Source organism: Dermochelys coriacea, chromosome 8 (assembly GCF_009764565.3).
Source record: "Dermochelys coriacea isolate rDerCor1 chromosome 8, rDerCor1.pri.v4, whole genome shotgun sequence".
Taxonomy (NCBI): Eukaryota; Metazoa; Chordata; order Testudines; family Dermochelyidae; genus Dermochelys; species Dermochelys coriacea.
The window spans coordinates 92570027-92586701 of NC_050075.1; the positions used below are offsets into that span (position 1 = coordinate 92570027).

General features: G+C 38.7%; 1 protein-coding gene across 18 annotated transcripts in view; it reads right to left on the minus strand.

Moving 5' to 3' along the window:
• Positions 1-16675, minus strand: part of NFIA (nuclear factor I A) — a 465041-nt gene that overhangs the window by 294053 nt on the left and 154313 nt on the right. The gene's annotated exons all lie outside the window — the stretch shown is intronic.

Here is a 16675-nt window from a genome sequence, read left to right on the forward strand (position 1 = left end):
TGGATGGGCCCCTCCTAAATTCTTTATCAGGGCATAGGAATTGCCAGACTGGATCAGACAAATGATTCATCTAGTCTAGCATCCTGTCTCTGACTGTGGCCAGTATCAGATGCTTCAGAGGAAGCAGAGGACTGTCCAGTGGTCAAGGTACTAGCCCAGGACCATACAAGTACCTTAGATATATAACTGTCCCGTTTTGTGTATAAGAACATAAAGAATGGCCATATAGGGTCAGACCAATGGTCCTTTTAAACCAGTATCCTGTCTTCCGACAGTGGCCAGTGACAGCTGCTTCAGAGGGAGTGAAGCGGAACTGGACAATTTATTGAGTGATCCATCCCCTTTTGTCCAGTCCCAGCTTCTAGCACTATTTTGCATTTTTCCTTGTTCCTTGTCCCATTGTCATGCGCAGCCTAAGGTGACTCTAAAACAATTCCTCTTTATCCCACCTGTCAACTCTGCATTTTGAACATGGCTATAAGTGCTGCAGGACCATTTATACTTCATTTGTTCTACCTGCAGAGGCACAATTAGGATCTATATCAATAATGAATTGGACACTCGAGCCAGCATAACTGAAATTCAGTATCTCGCTCCAAACTCACATTTTTAATCCCTATCTGTGACTTGAACTCATAGTACCAGAGATCAGGAAGTCAAAGCACTAAAGCTGATGCATTAGTATATTGAACTGGCTTGCTGGCAAGCAGCACAATTTAGGATGGATTCCAATTTAAAACACATGCAATCAATTCCCAGGTGCTAGGCAGGGAGTCAGAGATGAGGGTATTCTAAAGCAACTCACTCCCAAGCAAAGAGAGAGGAAACAGAAGAGGAACAGAATGACATCATTGAGGCTCACAGTGTGGCTGGACAGTAAGTTTGTTTGTGGAAAAGCACAGCATTACTGAAGCCTATTTATTATTAAGGCAAGTGCTTTCATCTACTGATGGTATCTAGAAACAGTGAGCAGAAACACCAAGTAATGGATGAACAGGGGGAACTGAATGAGGACAAAAGCTGTAATGATGTCATTTGGGAACTAGATGAGATGCTCAGGAAAACGTTGTCCTGCCTAAGGTTAAAAATGTTAAGGGTCGTATTCAGCAGTACCCTTGAGTTGAGGCTTTCAGAACCTGGGCAGTTTTCTCTATTTTATGATACTGTGGCATATTCTGCCCTAAGCTCCACTGGCCACCAGTGGAGAAAGACCCTGATAACACACCTGGTGACGTTCCGCTGAGCAAGGAAGGGCTGGATTTGGGGAGATCTGCACTTCCTGTATGGCAGAGCCTAGACCCACATACGCTTCCTGCGGAACTGCATATATGGATGTTTGCAGATGAGTCTAAAAGATCTGCCTCTGCGTGGCTTTTCCAGTCCTTCCATCCCCAACTGTAGAGGCACCTCTGTGGGATATCTGCCCTAAGGATCTCCCTAGATACTCAGGCTGGGTGCCAGGGACTGGATTTACCACAAGGTACAGAATCATTACGTGTTTTTAAATGAATGTAAAATGTCAAATGTTTTTCCCATCTCAGTGGAGTTTTTGAAATGATGACACCCCACAAGCTGAATCCAGTTTACTCTGTCGTTCCCACTTCTTGAAAAACAAAGAAATCTGGTTTAGATTTCATGAAATTTGACGTGTTACTGTGACTAACTCGGACCCAATTTCATTTGGAGTACTGCAAAGTCTTTATGACAATTGCATGCCACTGGAAATATAACAAAAAACATGTGCTTAATTATCTTCTTTAATAATTCCATGACATATAATTTATTAGCAATGTCTTTATTGTAATCAAAATCAGAACTACAAATATGCAAAGACAGTTGCACTTTCTGGAGAAATGGGAGGCAGAAAGCGAACACTAATGATGCACCAACCAAAAATACACTACTTAGTAAGATCACCTCTACCCAAAAATACACTGCGCAGTAACAGGTTTCAGAGTAGCAGCCGTGTTAGTCTGTATCCGCAAAAAGAAAAGGAGTACTTGTGGCACCTTAGAGACTAACAAATTTATTTGAGCATAAGCTTTCGTGAGCTACAGCTCACTTCATCGGATGCATGCTGTAGCTCACAAAAGCTTATGCTCAAATAAATTTGTTAGTCTCTAAGGTGCCACAAGTACTCCTTTTCTTCTTACTGCTTAGTAAGATCACCAATTTAATGATTTTTGTATTTCATTTACCAGCCATGTAGTCGTCATTCTCCTCCCTATCACCATCTGTACATACTTTCCCAATAGACCATCACAGCTGTCCTGTTTCTCTCACACAGTACCTTTTATATTCTTCCCAACTGTTTTTAATAATTGTTCTGTGCATAGCACTGTACTTTCTTTGTCTTCATTTTTTTTAACACAAAAAAGAGATATAATCCAAACAAACAGGTCATCACAGCAAACAGCATTTGGTAAAGGCAGACAATTAAAATGTTAAATGACTCAATGTTCACTGATCTCCCCTTCAAGTTGGACTGGCCCTAGAGTAGCCTAATGTAGGGCTAGTATTAAGAAAATAGTTCCTTAAAAAGCTGAAAAGTTAAAAGGTTGGTCACTAAAAATATATAGAGTATGTATGTATGTAAATATATAGAGTATGTAATGATGATGGATTTGTGAGAGAGCTCTGCCTCATCCCCCTTTAGTTTAGTTAGTTTAGTTACTAATAATAAATCTTGCTTTACACTTTTACAGTGCCACCTCAAAACAAAATTACTGTGTCGGAAAGTATTACTGAAGCCATTTCACAGAGGTGCAAACAGAGACACAGAAAAATCTAGTGATCACCCTCCCAGTGCGTCCTGACTTCCACTCCCTTGCTTTGACAGCTAAACTACTTTGACCGCTAATACTAACTACATCAAATGGATGTAGCTAATATTAGCTAAACAACTGCTAAACAACCAGGGGCCACTAGATAATCAAGATGCTAAAGGAGCATTCAAGACGATAAGGCCATTGCGGAGAAACTAAATGAATTCTTTGCATCAGTCTTCACTGACGAGGATGTGAGGGAAATTCCCAAACCTATGCCATTCTTTTTAGGTGACAAATCTGAGAAACTATCCCAGACTGAGGTGTCATTAGAGGAGGTTTTGGAACAAACTGATAAACTAAACAATAATAAGTCACCAGGACCAGATGGTATTCACCCAAGAATTCTGAAGGAAATCAAATATGAAATTACAGAACTACTAACTGTAGTTTGTAACCTATCATTTAATTCAGCTTCTGTATCAAATGACTGGAGGATAGCTAATGTGATGTCAATTTTTTTTTAAAAAGGCTCCAGAGCTGATCCCGGCAATTACAGGCCAGTAAACCTGACTTCAGTACCAGGCAAAGTGGTTGAAACTATAGTAAAGAACAAACTTGTCAGACATATAGATGAACATAATTTGTTGTGGGAGAGTCAACATGGTTTTTGTAGAGGGAAATCATGCCTCACTAATCTACTCGAATTATTTGCAGGGGTCAACAACCATGTGGACAAGGGGGGATACGGTGGATATACTGTACTTAGATTTTCAGAAAGCCTTTGACAAAGTCCCTCACCAAAGGCTCTTAAGCAAAGTAAGCTTTCCTGGGATAAGAGGGAAGATCCTCTCATGGACTGGTAACTGGTTAAAAGATAGGAAACCAAGGGTAGGAACAAATGGTCAGTTTTCAGAATGGAGAGAGGTAAATAGTGGTGTCCCTCAGGGGTCTGTACTGGGACCAGTCCTATTCAACGTATTAATAAATGATCTGGAAATACAGTGAGGTGGCAAAATTTGCGGATGATACATAACTACTCAAGATAGGTAAGTCCCAAGCAGACTGCGAAGAGCTACAAAAGATTCTCACAAACGTTGGTGACTGGGCAACAAAATGGCAGATGAAATTCAATGTTGAAAAATGCAAAGTAACGCACATTGGAAAACATCATCCCAACTATACATATAAAATTATGTGGTCTAAATTAGCTGTTACCACTCAAGAAAGAGATCTTGGAGTCATTGTGGATAGTTCTCTGAAAACATCCACTCAATGTGCAGCAGCTGTCAAAAAAGCAAACAGAATGTTGGGAATCATTAAGAAAGGGATAGATAATAAAACAGAAAATATCACATTGCCTAGCTCACGAAAGCTTATGCTCTAATAAATTTGTTAGTCTCTAAGGTGCCACAAGTACTCCTTTTCTTTTTGCGAATACAGACTAACACGGCTGCTACTCTGAAAATTGCCTTTATATAAATCCATGGTATGCCCACATCTTGAATACTGCGTGCAGATGTGGTCGCCCCATCTCTAAAAGATATATTGGAACTGGAAAAGGTTCAGAAAAGGGTGACAAAAATTATTAGGGGTATGGAACCACTTTTGTATGAGGAGAGGTTAATAAAACTGGGAGTTTTGATCTTGGAAAAGAGATGACTAAGGAGGGACATGATAGAGGTCTATAAAGTCATGACTGGTATAGAAAAAGTAAATAAGGAAGTGTTATTTACTCCTTCTCATAACACAAGAACTAGGAGTCACCAAATGAAATTAATAGGCATCAGGTTTAAAACAAATAAAAGAAAGTATTTTTTCACACAACACACAGTCAACCTGTAGAACTCCTTGCCAGAGGATGTTGTGAAGGCCAAGATTATAACGAGGTTCAAAAAAGAACTAGCTAAGTTCATGGAGGAAAGGTCTATCAATGGCTATTAGCCAGAATGGGCAGGGTTGGTGTCCCGTGCCTCTGTTTGCCAGAAGCTGGGAATGAGCGACCAGGGATGGATCACTTGATGATTGCCTGTTCTGTTCATTCCCTCTGGGGCCCCTATCATTGGCCACTATCAGAAGACAGGATATTGGGCTAGATGGTCCTTTATATTATATAACCCAATACAACCGTTCTTATACATGGCCTTTCATCTCAAAGGATCCAAAAGCATTTCACAGACTCGACACATATGGCATCCCTGAAATGCAACAAACAGTACACAGCACCTGGGTGATGGAGGAATTTGGGCCCAGGACCCTGGAACAAATGTTTACTCTTGCAAAAGGCATTGTGGTATTTTTATGTCCATGTAGAATCATTATAGAGTCTCTCTTTCCTTATTTTTGTTTTCATGAGAATCATTACAAAATAACAACCCAGCTGAGTTGGGGAGGAGGTGTAAAAAGACCCACATGAAATAAAATTCATGGAACTCAATATAAGTAATTAAGGAGGAAGAAGGGCTGAGCTGGTTCTTCTGGGATTCGAACTAGTGATTCCATGGACTCTTAGGGTATGTCTATGCTGCAATTAGATACCTGCAGCTGGCCTGTGGCAGCTGACTCCAGCTTGGGCTAAGGGGCTGTTTAATTGCAGTGTAGACATTTGTGCTCGGGCTGCAGCCCAAGCTCTGGGATGCCTCCCACTTCGCAGGGTTCTAGACCCCAGGTTCCAGCCCAAGTACCTATATCTCAATTAAACAGCTCCTTATCCTGAGCCCCACAAGCCCAAGTAAGCTGGCACAGGCCAACCACAGGTGTCTAACTGCAGTGCACACATACCCTGAGTGATTCAGACCTGAAGCTTGGCCCACTAAAATGGTCCTATTAGAAAAAGAAAGAACATTTATCTTTCAATAGGAAAAAAAATAAACCTTCAGCAGTGCTTAAGCCAAGAAACAGCTATGATAGAAAACCTTCAGGAAAAAGAAGAAACAGACTCTTCTGAAGAGCCACAGGAATCTAGGTACTGCAACATCTATTCAGTGGAACAATCTATTAAGAACCTGCCATTGGAGATGATGCACAAGAATCAAACTTGCAACTTCTGGTAAGTGAGATGAAAGGGAATGTTCAGGTTATTAAAAAAAATAACAGAGGATGACTAAAAGTGGACATAAAAATATTCATGTTCCAACAGAGATTAGAGGGAGCTAAGCAATATGGTCAATAAAGGAATAAGTATTACAGATGACAGATTTGCGATCAGACTCTGGCAAATAGCAGAACTAAGTTTGAAAGTGGACTGTCTCACAGAAACTTAAGATGATGGTCCTGAGATTTACAGGGTTATTCAAAAAAAGATTACTCTGATTTTACTTTGCACTGGGTACGTTTTTACATGTAGATACTGTCCAGAACACACCCAAGCATATTGCGAAGGGGATATGCATGTATCCTCCAACACCTTGCACACATGTGCCAGGCATCAGCAGTGAAGAGTCCTTATTCAGAGCCCAGTCTGCATACAGAGTGATCTCTGTGTCCCTGTAGAACCTCAATGACTGCAATGGGACAGCACGGACATTGATGTCGGCCCACATGTTCAGGGTTTGAACAGGTATGGGGACCAATGCCTCGGGGTCAGGATTTAAGCACAATTGTGGGGCAATGCAGGTGAGCTTGCACTGATACTGCCCTTGCTGTTCCTATTATATGGAAAGAGAGTTTCAATCTCCAGGGCTGTCCATTTCACAGCACAAAAATTCACTTTTTAAATAAAAGGATATAATTATATCATATATTTAAAATAATTATTCCACTCTGTAAATAAATACTGAGATTGTGATCTGTAACATTTGAGTAGAATACCTTTAGAACTTAAAATGGGTTCTGAGCATGTTATTTTGTCCAGGTATCACGCTTAAATATCCTTTGCCATGTCGCAGAGAATGTGCATCCTGAGGACATTCTTCGCAGACTGGGGTGAAAATCCCTAGAACAGCATCTGTCTCTATAACATGCACATTAAGAAATGAGCCAACCACCATAGAATCTAGGTACTAATAAGCACTGGAGTTAGCTAAAGTGTCAGTTGATATCAGTGGTCCATCTCCAAAGAGCAATGTCATCCTGACCATGAAAATACCACCTCTTACCTAGCCAGCCCTGTGGTCTTTCCAACTTATCTTACTTTTCAAAGGACATTTTTATCTCCAAGTATAAATTACCACCAACTGAAAAAAATTCAAAAGACCTTTACATAAATACTATGGAGCAGATTCTCAGCTGGTGTAAATCAGCAGAGCTTCATTGAGGTCAATAAGTCAACTCTAATGTACAACAGTTGAGGATCTGACCTTATAAATGGTCAGCAGAGATTAAAACTAACCCCTCTACATTTGTACCAGACACTCACAATGCCTTAAAGTAATGTAGGAACTGACTTTCCAGCAAAGCAATCAATGAAAACTGGTTTGCCAGTTATCTTTAATGAAGTCATTGTAACATGAAGAGAAGTCCTCATCACTGCACAATCTTTCCCCAACAGGGATTACAACAACAGCAATACTTTTGAACAGCATCCAGCTACAAAGAATTCATTCTTATAAGTTACTTGAAACTACTTTGCTTAAATAGTAAAATCTACCACTTAACAACAGTGATCCAACTGAATTAAATTGAAATTTCACCCTGTGTAGTACCAGAGAGAGATTTTGCTATAACTCTTCCGTTCCAAACTAAAATTCTCTTGTCTACCGCTTTAGGCAAAAAGAGAACACCAAAATCCAGCAATCCTCTTTGGGATGAAATGTGACAGTCATCATATTTCTGTCCTAAAACTTCTCTTAGATTTTTGCCTTGACAATAACATATCAAGATCAGACTTTCCTTTTGATTCCTCTGCAGAGGTTCATCAGGTTTCTTTCAATGGTATAGAGTATATTTTCTAATCTGTACTTTGGCCTTAAGCAGAAATATTCAAGTGGTAGTTTGACCAGTCGCAATTTCAGTTACAAAGCTTAGATCTGTAGTTCATAGCGATTGTATTCAACTGAAAAAAAAATAAGCAAATAACTTGCATAAAGCTGACTCAACATTTCATGCTGCACTTAGTTTTTCATCAGGATCATCCTGCATTTTCTCCTTGCGGGCCCATAACACGCTGTTCACAGTGCCTGCACTCCACAAATCTGAGCACGTCAGCCTTCCATTCGTGGAACTCCTCACTATCAGGAGTATCTCTATTGACTTCACTGGCCTTTAGATCAGGGCCCCAGAGTTCCCTTTGGGAGTTCCGTGCTTGGAGGGCTTGCCCACATGAGATGGCACATTCCCAAATTTGCAGATGCACTCTGCCCCAAGGAGTAATCTGTGCCGGGGCACTTTTCCCAATGTGATCTTTATGCATCCAGTGCTTGAGTTAAGGGATACAATAGGGGAGGTCAATGGTTATGATTAGAGAAGACATATAGAGTAACAAAAAATGGATGCATAGCAGACATATTGTCAAATAATAATCAGTCCTTCTTAGATACCAGTGTGACAGGCACATTATAAATATGATAGATGGATAGATGGAACCAAAGAACAAGAGTAATAGTAGCTACAAAAGTTAGCAAGTAACAGCGACGGCAGAGTCAAGGGGTCTTGCTAATATCACACATGATTACAAGGCATAGAGTAGGAGTACTTGTGGCACCTTAGAGACTAACAAATTTATTAGAGCATAAGCTTTCGTGAGCTACAGCTCACTTCATCGGATGCATACCATAGAGTGTCAGTTTTATAGCTCATAGAATGGTGTACCACTGACCATATTCATTCTTTTGCCTGTCTTAAGTCTCAACATGCCCAACTAAAAGAATCATGAGTAATAAAATAATAATACCTATCTCTTATATAGCACTTTTCACAAATAGATCTCAAGTAGATCCAATATATGCTTTCCACACATACCACTCAGGCTCTCACCCTTACTTGCAACACAGGCCCTTCATCTTGCAACTATTTTAATGGTTTAGGAATAACTAAACACCATAGAGTAGGTGTTACTGTCAATGCATGAAGCTCCCAATAGCTTCAATGAGAGTTTTGAGAAGGAATGAACTAAAGGACTGGTTCCAACATGTGTATTTATGTAATAGCCATTATAAATGGCATGGGATAAAACTGACCTAACTTTTGTTAGATTTTACTGGTGTGTCTATTCCATTTTATTTTGCCTCTTCATAGTTCAACTGGAGGATACTGTTGGGCTCTGTTTTCCTATATGTAAAAACATGCCTCTGTGGTATTTTTAACCAGCGCCATCCAAGTTATTATGTCATCAACCACCAAATAACCTTTCATCATAATCGACTCACCTGTTTGAATAATCCTACTTTTTAAATCCACCAATCAAATGACAATTTTGTGACTCACTATAGATACATCTCGCCCAATAACGGGATCATGCTGAACTATCCATTCATGTTCTGGCACACATGCAATAAAAACCATGGCAACAAAGACGAGAGCTTGCCAATGGCAGCTGCTGCACGCACACACAAAATTAAACTATATTCTTCTGAAAAGGGATATTATTATGGCATTTGTTTCCCTCCACCCACCACCCCCAGATCACAAAATAAAGGAGAACATGTCCAATATATACTAAACACTGAAAGAGAGAGAGAGAGAGAGATTTCAGTGGAATTGTGATGGGGTGCAAGGATTCATGATGAAAAATCCAACTGGAGGGGTGTGGGTTGGCTGCAAACATCAGCCTTGAACATTTTGCTCACCTTAAGCAAGTAATAGTTAATGTGTGAATAAAATTGGGGGCAGAATATCATCAATGGACAAACAAGCATATTTTGACAAACGCTGGTCAATTTTCACAACAGTTTTGCAAGACTGATTTTCAATCTAAAGTACAAACGCACATGCATACATCTTGTCTTGTGTATTATCGGCTGACAATTATCTTCACTTTCCTTCTCTTGTGAAGTGCTATCTGATCCCTTGCATGCAGTTATGTAACTCACAAGTTATCAGTCTCCTCACTTGTGAATATAAACGCTGTATCAAACCTCTGACATCATGTGTTCGCCAAGCAATTATTTTTGATATCGTAAGAGTTATACAGGGTGCACAATAAAATTTAAAAGTAGAAAGCAAGGTTAATAAGATTATCATGTCAGTATAATAGATAATGAGTTTTGCAGTATATCTTCATATCTGCCCTCTGAAAACATAATTAAATGACTGAGATTTATATTTTAAAGGAATGCAGAGATACTGTCTATATCATCCTGACCAAATATGCTAATTGCTTTCCACTCCAAAATCACACAGTTGTTTGGAGCTTTTCAGTCCCGGAGTGTGAAGAACTAAATTCAAATCTAGATTTTGAGTGACAGACATTTTTCAGTAAAGCCATAAAAACTTCAGAATAGCTCAGAATTAAATCTAACTTGATCTAAATTTTACTCAGCTCGTATCACTACCATATAAAGGCTTTATGTAGAAAGAGCACTCTCCCTGAGCCCAAGGTAGTGCCCAATAAGCCATTTTAAACCCTGCCATGGCACCTGATTGGTCAACCAGAATGGGATGGAGATAGGGATGGAGGTTATTTAGAAACTGGAGAGCATGCTCCAGTCTCTTCAGATGGGGAAATTTTTTCCTTCACCCTCCCAACACATGAATCAGTTACAACTTATTGCCGTGGCTGGATGCAGATTTGCCTCTGTGTTTGTTTTAGTTCTCCTTAGAGTTGCACCAGATTTTACTGTCTACCACGTATGGGATTAGGAAGGCATTTTCCCTCTTTGGTAAATTGACCCAAATCAGGGTCACCTTTCCATGGGATTCTTCCCTTCCCTCTTTTCTGGTATATGATCAGAACTAAACCTCATCCCCAAGGTCTGGTTAGGCGGTGCCCTCAGCAGTCCACATCAGGAGAGCTTTTGCAACACTCAACACTAAAGGTTATAGGATAATCTGTGGCAATTACAAGATCCCCGGTGATGTGTAACATGTTTCTTGGCCCCAAAGGAGGTCATAGACAACAGCAGTATGGGGACAAGCCTCACATTGAACACAAGTATGGTGTGGCTGGTTCCTTTCATGAGTCTAGAGCTATGAGTGGGGCCTGCTATAGTTCTGTACTGAGTCCCAATGGTTGGTTGTCACAATGGCCCAAATGAGTTTAGATATTTACCTGGCAGGTTTAATTAACATTTCAATGAAGTTGCAGCCACAGGCCTTTACAATGTAACAAATTTGTCTGTCTTTATTTAGGGCTTCGATTGGAGGCATATGATGGCACTTAGCGGCATCCATTCTTCGTAAATGATCACATGAATCGTTTTTTCCCTCAAATTTTAAGGATTCAGTTTCTAAATATAGAGCTCAAAGGACCAAATCTTCGGCCTGCCTTCACCAATACACATGTAGAATATGAGGGAGCAGCCCATTTGCACAGACAAAACCCAAGTTTATACACACAAAACACAGTTCAAAGCAGTTTATACTGCACCATTCTCCATTTTACACAGGCACTTGTGGGTTTAGTAAACACAAAATGGATGCATGTATATATTGTATGGAGGATAGCTATAAATTTGACTCAAATAAATGTAATTTGCTTTAAAATAGCTAAATCCTGCCATGAGATATATGCATTACTCTCAGTGAGTTACATGAATGTATCTACAGACAGAATTGAGCTCAAATAGACAAATTCATTCACTTATGTCAACAGAGTTACAAGTTATTAAATACTGCCCAAAGCATATAAATACATTATTTTTCTCTACATGAGTGGAGATTCCATTGCACTCTTGCTAGTGATGGGAGAATATGATCCATTTAATAGAATAATATAATAAACACTAGAGCTGGTCAGAAAACTCTCTGACTCCTGGCAGAACCAATCAGCATTAACTTACTTGGGCAAAACTCCCCTTGAAATCAATGGCAGATGCAGGTGCTCAGTGCTTTTGAAAATCAAGTCATTTAATTAGGTGTCCACAGTATGAATGTGTGTGCTTAACTTTCAGCATCTCAGGTTTGAACATTTGGAAAACTTGTCTGGAGAATCTGGATCAAGCCAGCCAAAGTTTCAGATTGTAAACTTTTGGGGCAGGAACCTCATCTACTTCTATGTTTGCACAGTGCCTAATACAACAGTGCCCTGAAACTGATCATGGCTTCAGGGTGCTACCATAATACAAATAATTAATGAATAATCAAACAAATTAAATGAATCAAAGGGTATCTTTGTATCTATCTGGGATTAAAACTATCCCTTTTATTTCACAAAGAACTCCATCTGCTTCAAGCTCTCTTTGTGATAAATCAGAGAGTCAACCATAGTGACTGCTACAGCAGTGATAAAACAAGTGGTCCTGAATTTTCAATTTGCATATTTAAACTGTAATTTTAATCCTCCAATTCATTTTAAATAATCCAGAATGGGTGATATAGCCACAGCTGTGGCTAGCGAGGCTACGTGAGCTGGAACCCCCTTGATACAGAACCCGTCAGCAGGGAGTTCTCCAGAAAGGATACTTTGGTCTGGAATTTATTCCTACCTACCCAGCTCTAAACAGCCCCAAACTGTTGATGTTTAGGACGTGCTGCGAAGAACATCTCTTTGCTAGACCTCCGGGGAGGGTTGAGCGTGAAGGAGTTGATGGCGTTGGGTTTATTTTGCTGCTTTGAATTACTGGCTGGTTATGTTAATTTAATTTGGTTGTGTGTGTGGTTTCAGTACACTGCTGGGTGGTTATTCTTGTAAGGAATGTTCTTCGCAATAATTGTTTGAATGCACAGAGCCATGGATAGGCACCCCCTCCATTACATTGAAATAAAAAAAAAAACAAATAGTCATAATAATAAATATCGCCATTTCTGAAGAATCAGAGTTTCCACTGCTTCTCTGCAGGGCTTGAAAGGCTGACATGCTGTTTTGGGTCCTCTAGAATCTGCTTTGAGGCCTCAACCAAATGAAACATTCAGCCCTGCTGTGTACAGCAGGGACCACAACAAAGATTGTGGTTTCTCCCACACTCGCCTTAAATAGATTTAAATTAATGCTATTCATCATTGGGTGGAAAAGAAGGGAAATATAAAAATGCAGTAACTGTAGACAAGTCAAAACCCAGCCAGCAGTATTGGGTGACTTTCTTACCAATACACAAACCTCACAACTATAAATGCACTGACCTCCATTCAAAGACTTCTCCTAATTTTTTACCCAGACTATCTACTGTCTCACTCCAGATCACTTCTGCTTGTAGAATAACACATGTAAATAATATTATTATGTTACTTACTTCAAAAATCACCTGGAAAATATCCTAGCCACATTAAAAGCATATTTAGCCAGTGTTTGTTTGGTTGTTGGTTGTGAAAGGAGAAAGCTAAACCACATGAGTGAACTGCCAATGGTTCATGATATAGCAAACAGTCACAAGCTTCACTATAGCTAAGGTCAGAATTAACACAGCCACTTCCCATCTCAGTTACAACAGCAGGGTGAAAGCAGTTGTCCCAACCTAAATCCTGCTTCTGTCAACTACTGTTTGCTCCCGCAAGGAGCAGAGACTGACTATTCCACTTTCCATCTTTTGATGGGAAAAGATATCTTTCTACACCATAGACTGTGTGTGTGTGTGTGTGTGTGCGCACATGTGTGTTTGTGATATAAAACTATGGTCATCCAGAGATTTTAGTCTTTGTATTCCAAATCAATGAAGTGAGCTGTAGCTCACGAAAGCTTATGCTCAAATAAATTTGTTAGTCTCTAAGGTGCCACAAGTACTCCTTTTCTTTTTGCAAATCCAGTTGTGAGTACTTATGTTTTCTGCAGGCTTCTTAATGGGAGCCTTTTATGGGCTTGAAATTATATAATATCTGATCATCTTTGATAGTGGAAATAGGTTGAGAGCACAACATCTCATATTACTTTTAACCCATAAATGTTTCTCTATGGCAAGAAGACCCATGAAAAACAAACATAAATATTGAGACGTTAAGAGATTTTCTGAATATTGATGTAGCCAGGTTCCTTTGGATCTGCACACGCAGCCCAGTGTGTTTGTGTGTGTGTGTATACACACACACACATATATATACACATTTGTTCTGCATATCTGTTTTAAGTATCAATGTAACTGCATGTTCTGAAGTAATGCATGTGTGTCATTAACATCCAGCCTCACGTGTGAAACATTTAAGATTGCTTTTGACACACACTGGACTTCAACAGCCATGGATTAGAAGTCAATTTCCAACAGTCTTATAGCGAGGATATGCTTAAAATATTTCCAGATATACATATAAATTGCATAGAGCATTACACATTGACTTCATGACAGATATGATGGTATGTTGAAATGTGGCCTTTTTAAAAATCATTAAACACTATTCTAATGAGCATTTGGTATGAATCTTGGGAGGAAAAAAAAAACCCTACTGATCTTACACCTGCTCTTTAGCAGTGGGAAGCGGGTTCTCAATCTGTTAACACGACCATCTGGCCAATCTGCATATCGTGGCTATCTGTATGATGGAATGGCAATAATGTAGTCAAAATAAAAACAAAATGCATCAAAAACTAACAGTGGACTCTGTCTTTTGATTTAAATTAAATAATAAATGCTGTCTCAGAGAAAACCAAGAAAGTAACCTAAGTAATTAAAAATGAGCTTTCACTACAACATAATTAAGGTAACAATAAGGTGTATGTAACGTGGTAATCAGTAACACTTTACACAGTAAAACACTAGACTTTTGCAGAGCAGATATCAGGGATTCAGGATGCTGCGACAGCTCTTTTCATGATGTACAGTATTGTTAGAACACCTTTCACATTACAGATACATACTGAACAACTGAAGCTATTAACAGGATTAATGCAGTAACAATCAATAACAATTGCACTAAAAGATGATGGCGCAAAGTGTTATGTACCTTTCTGACTTGGAACTAAAAGATACTTACACTGATATTTTAAATATATGCAAGTATGTTTCCTGTATGTGCATTATTTCAATTGATACTCCTTTATTATAGCGTAAGTATAAATATTAAAATGCCACCAATTATAGCATAAAATGTGTCTATTTTAAGTTTAAAGTCATGTGTACATACTATTACATAGTAAATTATCCACAGAAGGTATTTCAATGCTAAGTAAACTTTCAGTTACACAAATACGTCAGACTTATTTCCACCTTGACTTCATTTTTTAATATTATTAAAATCAGTAAAATGGTTTTATTTAAATTTAAAAGTCCCAGATTTATTAAAATATAGCATTTTAAATGTCCATCTTAAAGATTAAAAGATTCTAAGTGGCAAATTTCTAGCTAGCTTTAATTCTTGCCTAGAGTGGATAACGTCTGTCAAAAAATCAAGTATTGTGTTGTTATCACTTTGTGGCCTATAGATTACAACCTAGCTTTGTCCACTCAAGAAGTTTGTAAAAAAACTGACCTCTCAGAAAATTTAACTACTTCAGCTGAGAATCTTTTCTACAATCTGATCAATTAGCAGAAGTAACTCTGAAGCAGTAAAAAAACTCAAGAAAGTTCTTGGTTGAGTGCTTACTAATGAACAAAGGTTAACTTTATCTAAAAGGTCAAATGCCTGGTGGCTAAGGTTATGACCTTAACAACTTAAATTGTGACCTTGCCACGTGCCTAGTTTATTGTAGACTCTGATACAGATCATCTGGTAAAGGACTGGTCATAAATTAGCTTTACTGTTACACTCCCACAAAGAAAACGGTTTGCCACAGTGGTTTCCAAGTTGTCATTTGATACATGTGCAGAATAAATGAAAATTAAAAAGCCAACCCAAGTTAAGGGTATGAGAATACTTTTCTTAAACAGGTTAAAAACTGCAAATTGGAGCCAATGCTCTACAGTTCAATACATTTTTGGTCACCTTCTAATTCAGAAAACACTGATATTCCTTGTTTTCTTACAAAAATGGCATGCAGCTTGTGTATTCACATACTTGAGTTTTCTTGTTCTTTATTCAGTAGTTCTTAAAAGAGAATAATTCATTTCTGTCACTGAATCTGCTTGGTCAGAAGCATTATTTAAATCTGGGCACATGTATTCTCTTACAGATGACAGTGTCCAACTAAAGAGAAAGCCTGGACTCAAAGCAAGAATTATCGTACACTTTTAGATGGAAAGGAACATGTCACTGTTGAAATCATCTAGAACAAGGCATAGTGGAACAGAATTAATTTATTAAATAAATAAACAAATAAATATTAAAAAGAAGCAAGCATTATGGGTGAAAAGGCCACAATGGTTTTGGCACGTATCTGAAAGCACGTTTCAAAGTCTGCGCCTCCTGCCAATACTGGCAACTTCTCAAAACTTTTAAGGAGGTAAAAACATTGTTTAGTGTTTACAAATCTTCTGCACTATAGCAGATGCCTGTCAAATCAGCTACATGTAAGTTGACCAACCTACCTAATAATTGTGTTGGCAACTTCTTTGGAATAAATAACAGGTCTGTAAATCTCTGAAATCAAGTCTGAAATATTCTGAGACAAAGGAAGCTTACTATTTTCTTTTGTCATTTTCCTGTTGCGCACACAGCATTAGCTGCCATTACTGCGGTTCTGTGAGCACCAATCACCATTGACTTGGCCAGTGTTCAGGTGTAACAAAGAATTCTGGGATACATCAGAGGAAAACAAAAAACCAAAAAGGTAGCCTGATCCATGATGCTTTCATTACATCTTTTTTAGACAAATACTACACTGTATGCTTCCTAAATATCATTTTATAACCATTTTGTCCCACCTTATGATTAGATTTACTAACATCCTAGCACACACTAGTGCAATAACAGTGTAATGCAATATATACAATCAGTAAATTACAGGTAAAATATTATATTGTATAGTTAGAGTGAGAGGTTTACAGTTTAAAAGAGGCTATAAATGTAAATAA